The following is a 14,274-nucleotide window of genomic DNA, read 5'->3' on the forward strand; positions in this document are numbered from 1 at the left end:
ACGAATTCAACTCAGAGACCAGTTCTTCTGTTGACTGTGGGCATCTTGTGTTGTTTACTCCCATGATGACCAAGGGTGTCATCATGGCCATCATCATGTTCATTAAACACTCAGTTCATTAAACACCCACCTGTGCAAGGTGTGGTGCTGAGTAGGGGAAAAAGAAGTGAAGGAGAAACAGGCCATTCCCTGCTAGGTGTGTAGCCAAATGTGGATGCTATCTTTGAGGCATACACTTTGGAAAGATGAAACAAACTTTAGAAGCTTTGAAACAGACCTCAGAAGCTTCGGTAGAGTATTTGCAGTGTGTAGGTGTGTCCCAGGTAGTGGTTCCAGTGAGGGGCCTAGAGCAAAATTTGGATTGCATGTTTTTTCCAAATTTCATTTCTTTTTCTTTAGTCACATATTCATTCTTTTTTTTTTTTTTTTTTTTTTTTTTTGAGACAAGAGTCTCCCTCTGTTGCCCAGGCCAGAGGGCAGTGGTGCGATCTCGGCTCACTGCAAGCTCCGCCTCCCGGGTTCATGCCATTCTCCTGCCTCACCCTCCAGAGTGGCTGGGACTACAGGCGCCTGCCAGCACGCCCGGCTAATTTTTGCATTTTTTAGTAGAGACGGGGTTTCATAGTATTAGCCAGGATGGTCTCGATCTCCTGACCTCGTGATCCGCCCGCCTCGGCCTCCCAAAGTGCTGGGATTACAGGCGTGAGCCACTGCGCCCGGCCTAGTCATATATTCATTCTTAAGCACATAGCAGGCCCTTACTGTGTCCTCGGCCCCATTCTTGGTGCTGAGAATGTAGATGTGAACCAGATGTGGTCTCTGCCATTCAAGGGACTTAAATATCATTTATGAAATAATATTCATCTCACATGGCTATGGTGAGGATCAGCTAAGATAATATATGAAAGAGTGTGGCAAATTGTGGATATTGAGTAAGTGTACTTTTCTGATAAAGTTATTGTTGGTCAGACTTCTTTGGTTTAGTTGTCAAATGGAAAAGTTCTTTCATTGAGAGCTGGATGGAAACCAAGATCAGAGTTTAGGTGAAGTGACAAAAATCACCCAAAACTAGGTCTTTTTTGGTACCTTTCTAAACAATGCCCATTAGTTTTTTTCCCTAAGAAAGGTGATCATACTTTTCTGGAGAACATGTGGGGAAAAAAAGAAAATAAAAAAATGGAAGATGATCAAATATCAAAGATTCTTTTATTTTTAAGTCTGATAACTAGCTAAGGAAATATCTACTCTAGATGGTTCAGATTGTCCTTTTGTTTTTTTTTTTTTTTTTTTTTTGAGACGGAGTCTCGCTCTGTTGCCCAGGCTGGAGTGCAGTGGCCAGATCTCAGCTCACTGCAAGCTCTGCCTCCCGGGTCTACGCCATTCTCCTGCCTCAGCCTCCCGAATAGCTGGGACTACAGGCGCCCGCCACCTCGCCCCGCTAGTTTTTTGTATTTTTTAGTAGAGACGGGGTTTCACTGTGTTAGCCAGGATGGTCTCGATCTCCTGACCTCGTGATCCGCCCGTCTCGGCCTCCCAAAGTGCTGGGATTACAGGCTTGAGCCACCGCGCCCGGCCCAGATTGTCCTTTTTTTCCTGTTTTAGTAAAGATGAAAACAGTTGTAGACAAGATCATAATTCTTTTTTTTTTTTTGAGACGGAGTCCCGCTGTGTCGCCCAGGGTGGAGTGCAGTGGCCAGATCTCAGCTCACTGCAAGCTCCGCCTCCCGGGTTTTTACGCCATTCTCCTGCCTCAGCCTCCCGAGTAGCTGGGACTACAGGCGCCCGCCACCTCTCCCGGCTAGTTTTTTGTATTATTTAGTAGAGACAGGGTTTCACCGTGTTAGCCAGGATGGTCTCGAACTCCTGACCTCGTGATCCGCCCGTCTCGGCCTCCCAAAGTGCTGGGATTACAGGCTTGAGCCACCGCGCCCGGCAAGATCATAATTTAACAAGAGAATTGTATAAGATTTGGAAATGGAGACTGGCATCTAAAACACCCTACATTGGTACATTTCTGTGGATTTATGGATGCAAATCAGTTCATTTACAGGTTAATTTAGGTGTAGCTGAGAATGTCTGATGGATGCATAGAGGCCAGGAGCTCACAAGAGATATTTCTTCATTAAGTTGTGCTCATTGCTGGAGTGAGAGTGGTTTTCTCCTGTTTAATAAAGTCTCTCTAAAACATAAGCATGTGTGAAGACACCGTAATAAGTTAAATTTATAGTGAACTTAACTATGGTTCTCTGGAATCAAGATCTCAGGTTGAAAAGCACAGTGTCTCAATGGGGCATGTGCCAGCAGGATCTCTTATCCTAGAGGCCCAGGGATAGAAAACTCGAAATCCACCCAGGGAACTGAGCAGTGGGAATTTCCCTCAGTGATGCTTAAGTTTCTTGTTTGGAAAAATGGTTGGCTAGGTTGAGTTTGGTTTACTTCTTAAGACAGATGGAGTACCAGAGGCCCTATGTGTTGACTATCCAAACATGCTGGTGCCTTTGATTCAAATGACAAAATCCTTATTTTGCCCCATTTGGCAGGTAGATTAGATATTTTTAAGTGCCTGCCAGAGTAGGTTTATAATGTGATTTGTAACTCAAGATAGATTTTGTTTGGAAGTTTAACTAAACGTGAAGACCTTTGAGCAGGACTGTTTTGCTTGGAGAAACCTTGAGTTGTCCAGAGTTGGGTTTCAGTGTGGAGGGAGGTCTTGGAGACCATCCTATGAAGATGTGTGCAAGCCAGCCATTTCTGAGGCATAGAACCAGGACCTAATTTGTTTACAGTGGTCTAGAGCCTTGGCATGGAGCCAGGGCCCACCAGGAGGAGGGGCAGAGCTATTGGGGCCTTGAGGATTTTCTTATGAAAACTTAGTCTTCTTGCTCAGAATTATTTTGTGTTGTGTCACTGTCTTTAAGAGTGTGTGAGACAGAGGATGTTAGAAAACAACTGTAGTTGGTCATTTTGCAGATGGATGATTATATTTAGAAGGGGAAAATCTGAGCATAGCAATGGGAAACTACAGATCTAGCTGGTTATAGTACTGGTCTGTTTTTAAGCTGTTTGGCTCAAGTCAGCCATCATTTATTACGTGTCTTCTCGGAGGAAGGCAGTGTGGTGATGTGGGCAAAAGATTCCCAGTTTGAATGCAGCTTTCCCTCTCACCAGTAGTACCTTGGCAGTTACTTAGTTTCTCTCAGTCTCAATTCCCCCGTGTGTGAAAAGGGAAATACTACCAATGCTTACTTGTTAGGGCTCTTGTGAGGATATGGAATAAGTTGATGTATGTAGAATGCCTGGCAAATAGGCGAGATGAAACTGTTTCCTTGGCTTCCCAGGGATAGTCTTAGGGACAGTAAGGGTTTAAAGATAGATGAGACACTGCCTTCTCCCCACAAGGGCCCACACAGTTCATTGAGGAAGACACAAAGGTAAAAGTAACTATGAGAAAAGGCAAACCCCTAAGTTTACAAATGAAATGTTAGAGGAAAATACAGCAGGAAGAGTTTAATTCATCTCTGAGGTTGCAGGTTCATCTCACCCAGCTACCCATCCAATGCCCAGATTCCCTTTGTGGCATTCCTGCCAAGTGATTAACCTCTGATTGAACCCCTCTGTTGACAGGATTTGTATTAGGTGCCCTATCCCCCCACACTACAGCCTAGTCTGTCTCCGGATAGCTCCGACTGTAAAATCACCTTTCTTATTTGGGATTGATATCTGTCGTTCTGTAGTACCTACCTCTGCTACAGGTTGGGATGGTAGCTTCATAGGGAAGCAGCCTGGGCTGGTGAAAAGAATGTGGGATTTGGGGACAGAAGGGTTGGGGCAAATCCCAGCTTTGACACTAGACATTTGTGAACTAGAAAATGGGTCGTGATTTCTGCCTCTTGGGGCCACAGAGAACAGGTCTGATTCCCCTTCTCTACATGACAGATCAAGGACGATTGTGCTTATGTCTAAGCCTGCACTTCTCTAGGACAGCCCTTCTACATTTCATTGACTGTCCATTTTCTGGTGCTTCTGTTCCTTCCTTTTTACCCTCTTTTGGATATGCTGCTGTTTACCAGTGTTGCTCTTTTTTTTTTTTTGAGACGGAGTTTTGCTCTGTTGCCGGGGCTGGAGTGCAGTGGTGCAGTGGCGCCATCTGAGCTCACTGCAACCTGCGCCTCTCGGGTTCAAGTGATTCTACTGCCTCAGCCTCCTGAGTAGCTGAAACTACAGGCATGCACCACCAAGCCCAGCTAATTTTTTTGTACTTTCAGTAGAAATGAGGTTTCACCATGTTAGCCAGACTGGTCTTGAACTCCCGACCTCAACTAATTCGCCCGCCTTGGCCTCCCAAAGTGCTGGGATTACGGGTGTGAGCCACCGTGCCCGGCCAATGTTGCTCTTAAGGTGTGGAGTGGACAGAGCTGAATAATCTGAATATTCTAGCCAAAGTCTGAGCAGGACAACCCCAGAACATGCAGGGCCAAGCCATTTGTTTAGGAACTAGTTTGGTTACGTGTGCTCTTGAGCCCTGATACTTCCGGTATCACTGAGACAGGGAAAAGTGATCGTATTTTCCTGTGGCTTATTCAGTAGTAAAGGGATGAGCATCTAGGAACCCCTAAAGTTTGTTTGGTCCTTCTTAAGGAGTCTTAGCTGAAGGATTGAATGATTTAACTTCTTAACAAGAGCATCTGGCTGGCTTGATTCCCCAACAGCTGATATTTCTAGCTCTACCTCCTCCCTCTTCCTTAAAGGGCAAAGCTGGCTTGGAGGGTTTTTTTGAGTGATAAAGTAAAGCTATACATCCCTCTGGTTGTGGTTGTTTAGCTCAAAAGGCCAGTGATATGGTATAGTGGAAAAGGTGCTAGCTTTGGGGTGAGAAGGCCTGACTTCACATTCCACCTCTGCCACTTGCTAGTTTAGTAATCCAGGGTAAGCCTCCTCATATCTCTAAACAACAGCTTCTTTAGCTACAAAAAGGAATACAGAATTGACTACACAAGCTTTCTACTCAAAGTGTGGTCTATGGAAACATCTGGGACATTGTTAGAAATGTGGACTCTTAGGCCCCATCCTGACCTACTGAAGCAGAACCTGCATTTTATGAGGTGCTCAGGTGGTTTGTATGCCCATCAAAGTTTGAGAGATTTTGAAACAGATTTGGATATTTTGCAGTTTGGGGACTCTGATGTTGAGATCCCAAATCTTTGATCTTAATGCTGTATAGGTACACATTTGTGTTTAATTTCAGTTGATCCATTTTCAAAGATGGTGGCTGGAAACTTTTGCTTCACTCATGAATCTAGTTGATAGGTAAGTATGTAGTAATTTGAACTGTGTGCCAGATACTGTCCTAGTTGCTGGGTAAACGCAGATGAAGACAGGTCATTGCCTCTGAGGTGCTTATAATCTAGCCAAGTGACACAAGTAAACAGATAACCAGGATACAGTGCGATTTGTTCTCGAAGCATATTCAGGATTCAGTTTGTGACATGCACCAGAGGGGAACTGGAACAACTTCATTGTGGGGGCTGGGGGACTTCAATTTATGTTTTATTGAGTAGTTATTTTGGGGAGTAATGAAATGTTAGAGCAGAAAGGAACTCAAAATGTATGAGTGCTTGAAACTTTAGATTAATAGGAAAAGTTTTTTGAGAAAGAAAAACCAGGAATGTGGAACTATTTGCAGTACTTTTAAAAAGTACTTTATTTGAATCAGAAGCCCCTTGGTGGGGACATGAGAATGGGTCAGTGTTTAAGTTGGTCATAAAATAATTAGCTTTGGAATACTAAATTTAAAGTATAGTTTATTCTGATAATTAATTTGCTTAATTATTCAGTTAATGATTCAGTTAAAATTGTCTTCCTAAGAAAGGAAGTAGGAACTAAGAAACCTGAGTAGTGGATTCTCTACTGTCTGCATAAGCAATCATTATAAATTCCTGGTTTGTAATCTTTATAAGATCTAATAGTTGTATAAATAAAAATAAGACTTTACATGTGTGTAGCCCAGCCACTATTCCCTGCAGAGGTTTGGAGACGAGTTGCTACCCAGACTAGGATTTACTCTGTGACTCCCCCATTAGGGTGAGGAATTTGATCAACATGGTGTGTCCCAGAGTTCCCTGGACTTGGAGACATTGACTGACAAGGCTGACATTTAAAACCCAGATTAGGCTGGGCATGGTGACTCACACCTGTAATCCCAGCACTTTGGAAGGTGAGGTGGAAAGATAACTTGAGGCCAGGAGTTTGAGACCAACATGGGCATCAGAGCGAGACCCCATCTCTATTTTTTAAAAAAAGTTAAAATAAAGCCCAGATTATTGCTAGTTTCTTTCTTTCTTTCCTTTCTTTTCTTTCTTTCTTTCTCTTTCTTTCCTTCCTTCCTTCCTTCCTTCCTTCCTTCCTTCCTTCCTTCCTTCCTTCCTTCCTTCCTCCCTCCCTCCTCCCTCCCTCCCTCCCTCCCTCCCTCCCTTCCTTCTCCCTCCCTTCCTTCCCTTCCTTTTCTTTCTTTCTTCCAGTCTTGCTGTCGCCCAGGCGGGGAGTATGGTGGCAAGATCTTGGCTCACTGTAACTTCTGCCTTTCGGTCTGAAGCCATCCTCCCACCTCAACCTCCTGAGTAGCTGGGACAGCAAGTGTGCACCACCATGCCCAACTAAATTTTTGTATTTTTTCTTTTTTGTAGAGACGGGGTTTTGCCGTGTTGCCCAGGCTGGTCTCAAACTGCTGAGCCCAAGGTGTCCACCCACTTTGGCCTTCTAAGGTTTTGGGATTACAGGCGTGAGCCACTGCACGCGGCCTATTGCTATTTTATTTATTTATTTTTTTGGAGACGGAGTCTCGCCCTGTTGCCCAGGCTGGAGTGCAGTGGTGTGATCTTGACTCACTGCAACCTCCACCTCCCGAGTTGAAATGATTCTCCTGCCTCAACCTCATGAGTAGCTGGCGTTGCAGGCACATACCACCACACCCAGCTAATTTTTGTATTTTTAGTAGAGACGGAGATTTCACCATGTTGGCCAGGCTGGTCTCGAACTCCTGACCTCAGGTGATCCACCCACCTTGGCCTCCCAAAATACTGGGATTATAGGCGTGAGCCACCGCCCCCAGCCTACTCTCTTAATTCTCTATCAGGTAAACTAGTTGCTTTCATCTCTCCAAAGCATGTTCTCAGAATTTTGCACATAGGCAGTGTGTCATTGCAGATGCTTGGCAAGTCTGGAGTTAGGACTTTGGGCGTCAACTTGTAATGGACTCCGATAGCCTTCTGTGGCCTTGTCTAAGGAGGGAACTGATATCAGCCTGGCATTCAGCTTGCTTCTCCTAGCTGACAGGGCTGCAGGGCTTACAGCTGCGGACAGCCCTCATGGTTAGATTTTAGAGGTAATTTTGGAGGTGTAAAGGACACAGCAATATAGGCCCAGTTAAGTAATTTTCTTTCTTTTTTCTTTTCTTTTTTTTTGAGATGCAGTCTCGCTCTGTCACCCAGGCTGGAGTGCAGCAGTGCAATCTGGGCTCACTGCAAGCTCCACCTCCCAGGTTCACGCCATTCTCCTGCCTCAGCCTCCTGAGTAGCTGGGACTACAGGCGCCCACCACCATGCCCAGCTAATTTTTTGTATTTTTAGTAGAGACGGGTTTCACTGTGTTAGCCAGGATGGTCTCGATCTCCTGACCTCATGATCCACCCGCCTCGGCCTCCCAAAGTGCTGGGATTACAGGCGTGAGCCACCACGCCCGGCCCAGTTAAGTAATTTTCATTGTGCTTAAAAACATTGTATTTCAAAGAAAAAAAATTTTTTTCAGAAAAGGTATCCTCAGGAAATGAAAACATTTCCCCCAACTCTGGGAAATGCCGTGTACTTTACAAACTTCATCGTGTGTGAGTGGTATTGTTCCATTTTAGAGATGAGAAAGTCGAGGTTCAGATTATATGAGTCACTGGGCAGATCTAGCTCTGTGACTTGGGGATCCTGAGGTGGGCTGTATCACAGTGGATTTTCTGGTGTGTTTGGTATTCCGTAGGATCTCAGCTCTGTCGCCCAGGTTGGAGTGCAGTGGCGTGATCATGGCTCACTGCAGCCTGGACATCCTGAGCTCAAGTGATCCTCCCACCTCGGCCTCCTGAGTAGCTGGTACTATAGGCATGCACCACCAAGCTTGGCTAATATTATATTTTATTTTATTTTTCTGACAGGGTCTCACTCTGTAGCCCAGGCTGGAGTGCAGTGGAACGATCTAGGCTCATTGCAACCTCCGCCTCCCAGATTCAAGCAATTCGTTTATCTCAGCCTCCTGAGTATCTGGGATTATAGGCGCGTGCCAACACACCCGGCTAATTTTTGTATTTTTAGTAGAGACAGGGTTTCACCATATTGGTCAGGCTGGTCTCAAACTGCTGACCTCAGGTGATCCACCCGCCTCGGCTTCCTAAAGTGCTGGGATTACAGATGTGAGCCACTGCACCCGGCCTAATTTTTTATTTTTTATAGAGAGGGGAGTCTCACTATATTGCCCAGGCTGTTCTTGAACTCCTGGGCTCAAGCATCTTCCCACCTTGGCCTCCCAAAGAGTTGGGATTACAGGGATGAGTAACCACACCCACCCCAGATTGCTATAATCCTTGAGTGCTTGTAATTTATCAATAGACAGAATCTTGTCATTGGAAATCAATTTTTATAATATTTCCTGTACAATGTGAGCACCTATCCTTATTCTGCAGAGGAGTACTTCACAGTGTTTTATGGCTTCCAAAGAACTTTCACATACATAATCTGGTTTTGAAACTCAGAGAAGCCTTCTGTAGGGCAGATTATGATTTTTAGCCCCGTTTTTTTTCCTTTTAAAGAAAGGAAGAAACTAAGGCTCAAAACAATTAAATGGTGTTCCTAGAGGCAGAGTCAAGGCTAGAGCCCTTCTTGAGGCTCCAAGGCTAGTGCCTTTCTGCCACTCTGTGCATCCACCCTGGCTCCTTCCTGTTAATGCTGCATTTCAGATTCCCCCCAGCTTCAGCAGGGCTGTGTCAGTAGTGGGTGTGGTCAGTCAGGTTGAGGAGGACAAGGTTGGGGTTGCGGTGTGGGGGCCTCAAGAGTGACTGGACCGTGTTATACACAGCGGGACTAGTGCCAAGGAGAAGACCAAGAGGAGACTGTTGTTACATTCTGGAATGGTTTGAGAGCCTTTATTCACTCGTCTTCATTCATTCAGTTTGCTACAACATCAACATTGTGCATTTCCCTGTCAGGTTTCCGTCTTTTCCCACAATAAGCTCATTTTCTCTGTGGCCTCTAGAGTAGGGTTTCTCAACCTTGACTATTGACATTTTGGACTGGATAATTTTTTTGTTGTGTGGGACTGTCTTGTGTATTGTAGGATGTTTAGCAGTAGCTTTGGCCTCTACCTACTAGATGTTCTTAATACCTCCCTATCCAGTTGTGACAATAAAAATGTCTCCAAATATTGCTGAATGTCCCCGAAAGGGTGGGGGGAGGGTGGCAGAAGCTCCTAGGTTGAGAACCATTGCTCTAGGGCTTGTCAAGCCACTGCAAATAGAGCTCTAGAGTATCAGAGGCTGGTCTAAGGATAAGGGGTCATAAAGAGCAGGGCCGGGGGAAGTCTACTAGGTACTTTTCACCCTACCATTTTGTTATTCTGCTCGGGAAACCAAGATCTAGAAACTTAGCCAAGGACCACCTGGCTCTGCTTTCTGGAAGTCTGGCTAGGGCTGGGAATCCCTCCCACCCAGGACTCTTTGATCAACCCATAGTCCCTAGTCTTTTCAGGTTGAATAACCCTTTTCTAGTTTCAAAAAATATCGAGAATGGGTGTATGATAATGGTTGTACTTTTAATACCTGTTAATTCCGAAGATCAGATATTAATACAAAATTCCCTTCATCCGATATTCAGTATATAGCCACTGTCTTTCTTCCCTATGTCTGTGTCTGTGTAAGTGGTAAATTTACACACATGGTAGTTGTTTTTATTATTGTGTGATACATTCATCATTTCGTTTCAGGCAGGGCACAGGTGGGCACATTCACAGAGCGCTGGAGTGACCACTGTGAACCCCATGAGCTCACAACCCATAGGTTGGGAACTTATTGACGTATTATACTAGGAGACTTGAGAGAACAGCAGACCTGAAACTCGGCTTTTCCTGAAACCATGAGCTGTCTTCACACTTGAGATGGAAATCTCCACACTCTGGAAATGAAAAGCCGACAGGCTACCCAGAGTGCTCAGTGCTGCTCTCTCAGCAGCTATACACTAGGGCATTTGTGATAAAAGAAGAGGCATTTGGCTGGAAACAAGCTTTAAGTTTCTAGCATTAGTTGGTAAATGGTGCATGGGTCTAAGGGGAGTTTAAAATAATGGCCTTTAACTTGGGAATCTGTGTTTGCAAACCCTCTCATCTCAAAGCACTGAGCTTCTCTGACAAGAACCTTTATTCTTATTTCAGAAGTAAGAAGCAGAGAGGCCAAGGCCACACAAAGGGTCCCTGAAAAAGAGCCAGCTCCTCCCAGGTTTAGGAGATGGACCGGTGGTTGGCATCACAGGGTGGAGCTGTTTGTTTTTATCAGGTGATGGTGGGAAAAGGAAGAAAGGTTGTTAAGTTCCACCCAGTTTGGCAAACATTTTGAGTGTTTACTGTGAAAGACTCAATTTGAAGGGATGGTGTGGGTCATAGTTCTTACCCTCTAGGAGCTCCCGATCTGGTGAGGGCTGTAGAGAAAGACAGTGCATAACTCTCTGTAAAATAAGGCACGCCTACCATTGCTATTTAGTCAAAGTATGGTAGGAGAAGGAAGGAGGAAGAAGTGAATTCCAGCTGGGAGACTCTAGGGTAGCGCCAGGGGGATGGCAGGGGTTCTGAGCTGGGACTTGATGAATGGGATTTGGGAAGGAGGAGGCCGGCAGGACCATTTGAGGCAGAGGGGACTGTGGGACCCAAGGTACAGAGATTAGCATGTGCTGTGTTTGTGTGTGGGAGGGTTGAGGGGTTATGGAGTATAGATGAGGGTTGGTGGTGGCTCAGGTGGAGTGAGAGTGTGGGTTGCAGCCTCCCTGAGGAGCCCTGGATGCCAAGCTGAGGAATCTGTGTTAGTCTGAATTTAGTGAGGCACATGCCAAATGGACACTTTCTGTCTGTAGAGAGCAGTTTGCTGGGACCAGCAGCCATCTCCCTACAGCACTCAGGTGAAGTTTCCCATTGGTAGGCTGTCTGTCTATTACTGTCTGAGGGAACAAGGTGTGTCTGGGGGCTATTCCCTTATAAGGAAGTCCATCAGTCACTACCGTTTCTCTTGTTTGTTCTCCCTGTTCCCCTTCTGCTTTATTTGAAGTCCAGCCATTCTGGGCAGCTTGGTAGAGGCAGAACAGCAATTTTTCTGTTTTCAGAGTATCTCAGGTTGCATGCCAAAGGTAAGCAGGCAAATCCTCTTTGCTTAAACTAGCTTGACCCAGCCTCATTTATTAATCAGGTCCTTGGCTAATATTGCGCATTTCACTCCCAGCTGGCTCGCTGGCTAACTCAATTAGTTGTGATCTTTGGGATTGTTTAATCTTCCTTTCATGTTTATCTTTGGTTCAAAAGAAAGCTAGTTATTCTTTTTGGTTGATGACAGTGACCTGTATTTCTGAGGCCATACATTTCAGGCCATACAGTTCAGCCCAGGCTTGATCTATCCCATTCCCAAAACTCTGAGAATGAACTCTTCCCCTCTTCCCCGTTTCCGGAGTTCCTGGCCTCCTGTTAGCTGTCCTATCCCTGGGTGTTCCCTCCATTGCCCAGATTGGTCTGGCAGACACCTAAGACTTCGAGACACTGCACACTTTGGACAGGTAAGGGCCTTCCTACCTCTGGGCCTTTGTTTTGTCAACAACAGAATGGGAAACTGGATTAAATGAGTGCTAAGATTTCTCTGCTGTAACATTCAACAAGTGCCACATTACAGTAACCTTACCCTCCAGACAGCCAGGTGTTGCTCTAAGCAGTTTCACTGCATAAAAAGATGGAGTAACTCAGCCTTCATCTTATCTACTAACAGCTTAGGTACATGCCTGCTTATTGTAAAAGTTGAGGTCAGCCATAGGCTTTTTTGTAGAAGGTACTGGACATTTTTCTATTTTGATTCCTTCGATCAGAGGCCAGAACTGAATAATGGTTTTTAGCTGCTCCCCTGATCTTGCATCCAGGCAAGCAGCACAGATGCTGGAGGGCATCTCTTCTGGTACCTGAGCCTTGTTTGGATCAGTAGCCTGCCTCTGACTTTACTGCCAGTGTTTTGGCAAATCAGAGGCACAAATTTCTGTTGGGGCTCGGCAGGTTCACGCCCTACTGGACAAACCCCCAGCAGTGACCAGTTAAGCACACTGGGGTAAGACTTGTGATAGGACTTGACTTCCTCACCTGCCCACCTTTGGGGCCACAGGATGTAGGGGATTTGTCTCCTGTGTAAGGATAGTGAAGAAAGGAACCAGTTGCTAAGGGCTGGCCTGACTTGAGTCATTTTAATTCAATCTGCTTTTTAGGATGGCGATCGAAGAGAAAATCAGTGATCCTGGCGGTGTCAGAAAGAACAGCGGGGCCGGGTGCGGTGGCTCAAGCCTGTAATCCCAGCACTTTGGGAGGCCGAGACGGGCGGATCACGAGGTCAGGAGATCAAGACCATCCTGGCTAACACGGTGAAACCCTGTCTCTACTAAAAAATACAAAAAACTAGCCGGGCGAGGTGGCGGGCGCCTGTAGTCCCAGCTACACAGGAGGCTGAGGCAGGAGAATGGCGTGAACCCGGGAGGCGGAGCTTGCAGTGAGCCGAGATCCAGCCACTGCACTCCAGCCCGGGCGACAGAGCGAGACTCCGTCTCAAAAAAGAAAAAAAAAAAAAAAAAGGAACAACGGGCTTTTCTGCAAAGGCCTCATGTGCTTAGCGTAAGTCCTGGCTCCATCGTGAGCAGCTAAGCCTCTTAGGAATATGGTAAACATTTACCCACCTGGTTCTAAATTAGGCCCTTTAAAACCTCAAGTCTCCACTAGTGACATTAAAACAGCCCTCTCCCTTTTATTAACCTGCCCAGTACATTGCTGTCTCCTAAGCAGTTCTGGAAGATCAAACTTTAGTGCTCATCTTGTCCATACAGAGGGAAATCCCAGGCCCAGAGAGGTGAGGTGACCTATTAAGAGTAATACAGCTCATTGAAGGGAAAGCTGAGACTGGAACTCATGGCTCTTATCTCCTCATTCCAGTGAATTCTGCTGTGGCCTCATCTGCTTCTCAACAGACGCTGTGGTAAATGTGGCCAACCCTGCCAGAATAGTTTTGAAAATAAAGTTAAAGTGCCATGCAGAAAGCCAGCTGACAGGAGAGATGGAGTAAACAGTTACTATTTTAGGGGGTTGTTTTCTTTTGAGTTATAACTAGCGGTCGGTGGTTAGGCGGGCGGGCACAGCCGTGGTGGAGGATCATAAACTACAGGATCTTGTTGCACCTACATTTCTGACTCTCTGTGTGACCAGGCTGAACAAGTCTCTCCCTGCATCAGTTTCCTCCATGCAAGCCATCAGAATAATTTCTACCTTCAGCTCGTTTTACAGGACTCTGGGGAGGGTTAGGAAGTCTGTAAAGAGACCTAAGAAAAAGTTGATATATAAATAGTAATTTTTGGTGCTGCTTGTTTTTTTTTTTTTCGTTGAGGTATAATTTATTTATAGTAAAGCAGAGAAGTCTTAGGTGACAGCTGAATGAATTTTTAAAATGTATACACTTATGTAACAACCACACAGATCAAGGTATGAGAACATTCCAGCACTCAGCAGTCTGGAGGGTTTATAGCAGTTTAGGACTTGAGAATAGAGCAATATTTGTTTATTCTGGCCCCTTTTAGAATTTCAGAGGCCATTTATCCTTCTGTTACTCATTCAACATGTTTCCCAAACACCTTGTAGTACTGGGCACGGTGCTAGGTATTGCTGGGAGAACAGAAATGAAGAATTGTTGGCCTCTGTCTTGGGCTCACAGCCCATTAGGGATTATGACTTGAATCCAAGGGAGAAAGCGAGAAGAGCTGTGAGAGGAAGCTTGGAGGAGAGAGGCTGCTGCTTGCTGGGAGAGAGGAGGGTGTGTGGTATTTATGTAGACACAGAATTTTCCCCAGTTCTCTCTGTTTGTAAACATAGGAAAGGGACCAGATTATGAACTTTAGCCCCTTCTCGGTCAGTTCTTTGCATTCTCAGACCATGTTGGGTACTTGGAGAGGTGCAGGCCCAGCCGAGAAT

At 45.5% G+C, this 14,274-nt stretch overlaps 1 protein-coding gene across 2 annotated transcripts in view; it reads left to right on the top strand.

The window, feature by feature from the left end:
* CHMP4B (charged multivesicular body protein 4B) overlaps positions 1–14,274 on the top strand; it is a 45,991-nt gene that overhangs the window by 4,346 nt on the left and 27,371 nt on the right. The gene's annotated exons all lie outside the window — the stretch shown is intronic.

Source organism: Macaca mulatta, chromosome 10 (assembly GCF_049350105.2).
Source record: "Macaca mulatta isolate MMU2019108-1 chromosome 10, T2T-MMU8v2.0, whole genome shotgun sequence".
NCBI classification, from domain to species: domain Eukaryota; kingdom Metazoa; phylum Chordata; class Mammalia; order Primates; family Cercopithecidae; genus Macaca; species Macaca mulatta.